Source organism: Sorex araneus, chromosome 2 (assembly GCF_027595985.1).
Source record: "Sorex araneus isolate mSorAra2 chromosome 2, mSorAra2.pri, whole genome shotgun sequence".
Classification (NCBI taxonomy): domain Eukaryota; kingdom Metazoa; phylum Chordata; class Mammalia; order Eulipotyphla; family Soricidae; genus Sorex; species Sorex araneus.
Genome location: NC_073303.1, coordinates 277675387 through 277678749, shown reverse-complemented (window position 1 = coordinate 277678749; position 3363 = coordinate 277675387). Strand labels below are relative to the sequence as shown.

The 3363-nt window shown below is 38.2% G+C and overlaps 1 pseudogene; it reads right to left on the bottom strand.

Annotated features, from left to right (window-relative positions):
• Window positions 1–2193: 2193 nt before the first annotated feature.
• Window positions 2194–2658, bottom strand: LOC129401916 (ubiquitin-40S ribosomal protein S27a-like; annotated as a pseudogene).
• Between the last annotated feature and the right edge of the window lie 705 nt (window positions 2659–3363).

Below are 3363 nucleotides of genomic sequence, written 5' to 3'. Positions count from 1 at the left end.
ATTAATATTTCATTTATATTGAATGTTCTATGTCTATTCAGGTAAAATATACATCTGTAGATATATTCATATATTCCACCATTCTCTTCTCTCTTGTTGAGTGTCACTTGCATTTGTGTTCCTGTGCTTTTCCTGTCTTCTCTTTATCTTTTATAGCAATGTTCCTATTGTTTGGACAAGAAATATAGAAGAGAGACAGATGTCAAGGTTTTAGAGAAGAAGGCAAGATAAAAAAGAGACATGAAAAGAAACTTTCTACTGAACTCCCTAATCCAACTTCTTTCCAGTCTGTATTTTGTGGTTTTCCTCCCCATAGCAAGCAGGCTGGTCAAGTGATTTGACACATTCCAGAAAGTACTGAACGTTCTTCCCCAAGCTTTATTCTGTGGTCTGATAATTCTACTATGTGGTTTCTAAAATGCTGTACCCTGCAGAAACAGTTATAGAAAGAGGAGTAGTTAAATTTTAGCATGGGATGTAGGACAGACCCTCGAAAAATCCCTGTTCTCCATCCAATGCTTGAACCTAACTTCTATTTTGTCTATTCCTAATCCTTAATACATTCACCTAGGCAGGTTAGTCTGAGATATAAAATGCAGCAGGGAATGCAATGCATTATCTCCAAAACTGATTTTCTCTTGAGTTCAAGAAACTGAGCCTAAAGTAGAGCTCTTGTCTTGAACACAGCTGACACATATTTGATCCCCAACACAGCATATGATCCCCCAAGCAATGCCAAGAATGATCCATAAGCACAGAGCCAAAAGTAAGCCTTGAGCACAGCTATATGTGACAAAAAAGGGGGGGTGTGGGGAGAGACAGACAGAAACAGAGACAGACAGAGATGAAGAAGAAACAGGCCTAAAACTGAAGTTATTCCCCTTTTCTTCTTAGATCTTGCAACCACACCAAAAATCCTGCCCCTGAAGCCTTTTCACAGGTGCATACACGATGGCAAAGTACCAAATGAAAACACAAATAACTCAATCTAAAGCCAATGCCAATTCTAGATAATTTGTCTCAACAGAATTAACTGAATTTGCCAAATGCTCTGATGTTCTATAACCATAATTACACTCCATAATTTGTTGCAACACAGTCACCTGGAGACAGAAGTGCGAAATTGATTGTGCCATTTTTGTGACCTCTAGACTTTCTCCATTAAGGCCAACTTAATTTCTCAACATGGGAAGATTCATTTTTTGTACAGAATAATATCAGTAATAAACTCAGAGCAGTGAGCACAAATGGCTGCTATCAAACAGCTATGTGATCACACCCTAGTTCAGCTTAAATGCAATTTGTGTCAAATACATTAACGGAGGATGTGATGAGTATTTGATTTGTTTTGGCTTTGCGGGCAAATAGCATAATTTCTCAAGGAATTGAAAACGTGTTTGTGACTAGGCAAAACTAATAAGCAAGTGTGTTCGCCTGGAGGGTCATTTCTGGGGTCTCAGTGCAAGCAGGAATTTTCACCTGAAGGGTCATATCTGGAGTCTTGATGTATTTGTGGAGTTCTCTGTGAAGACATTAGGAGCTCTCTTGTAATTAACACTCCAGACCATCGAGGCAAGTGGACACTGAGATAATTACTAGCTTTGAGAACACCTCCTCATTCTTCAGAATTTTTCTTTTTTTTTTTCTTTTTTTGGGTCACATCTGGCAATGCACAGGGATTACTCCTGGCGGTGCTCAGGGGACCATATGGGATGCTGGGAATCAAACCCGGGTCGGCCGCATGCAAGGCAAATGCCCTACCCTCTGTGCTATTGCTCCAGCCGCCCTTCAGAATTTTTCTGATGAAAAATTATTCTGCAGATAGCAGGGGAAATGGTAGCATGATCCAAAGTCAACTCCCAGAGCCAGTGCTTTGACACGACTGTGTAGATAAGGTAGGCAGGATGGTGGAATGGTTGCACCAGGAAAAACTCTCTCGCTGATTGCTTGAACAAAGCAGGTGTTTCAAAGTTCATCTTATGATGCATGTTGAAATAGACCTTGTATTCTGTCCAGATGCTGATCAAGTCCATATACTCTCCCCATAGTATACAGGGTGGCAAAAATTCTCATTTATGTGGAATGCCAATCACCAGGAAAATGAACATGAAACCAGCAAGATACAAATTCAATGTTTCAAGTCTGAGTAACTTCATTTTTTAAACACATAAGTGTATTGACTCATACAATTAATTATTTGTATTCTGGTTTGTTGAAGCAAAAGGTCAGACAACATATGCCACAATAGTGTCTCTCAAAGTGGCACACCATAAACCTATAGCACCACATTTATCTGAAGGGCATTCCTAGTGAAGGCTACGAATTTTGACATTCCCATCCACCTTGTAGTATTTTAGGATGTTCAAGAGTAAAAATGAAACCTCCTTTCTATTGTGCTTATTCTTTTGGGGAGTGGTGTAATACCTTTTTATTTTTTTAGCAACATCCCAAAGTCTCAAAACAAGATGAATACTTTTGGATGTTCTAGTCAAACAAAGCACATCAGATTCAAGTTGTTTCATAACGAAGACCAAACTTTGCTGTTCAGGAGGAATTCCTTCCTTGTCCTGATTCTTCACCTTAACATTTTCTATTGCACACACATATTTATCCTTGAGAATAACAATCTTCCCCAGGAGTTTTCACATAAATCTGCATCTTGGCAATAGTCCCACCTCAAAGGCAGATGGGAAAGAAAGAGCGTAGTTCTGACCAACAGGGTTCCTAGAACTTTCATTGGAGGCTTGATTAATTTTATATTTTTTGTTTATTTTTGATTTGTGAGGGGGACACACTCAGAGATGTTCAGGGGATACTTCGATTCTGCACTCAAGCAGTGCTCAGGTGACTAGATGGGATGTCAAGGATTGAACCCAGGTCAGTTGCATGCAAAGTAAGCACTCTACCTTTTGTACTATCATTCTAGTAGACTAATTTTATTTTAAATGGTGTGCTATTTGTCAAATCTAATACCAACTTGATTTGGCTTTAATGTGAAGAATGAGCGGTACAAGACTTTAAACACATCAGAAGTGTTCACAATCTTTCTTATCAGCAAGAGCTTGTTTTTCAGACATTTCCCACTATTTAGGAATTTTCCCATTGATGATCTTGTCAATGTTGGGTTATTTTTATGAGATGGTCCCAGGAACGCTAATTAATTCTAGAATATTACACTGTTATAGGATTTATTTATTGTACTTATAAATTTTACCTTCCTCTAAACAGTAAAGAGTTAGCTTGTGTCAACAAAATTATTGATGAAAACTATCATTAATAAGATGGCTTTTAAAGTGATTTAAAGATGCATTATCAAGGAATCAATCATTCAAGTGGTACTATAACAGGCATTTGTTAAAACCT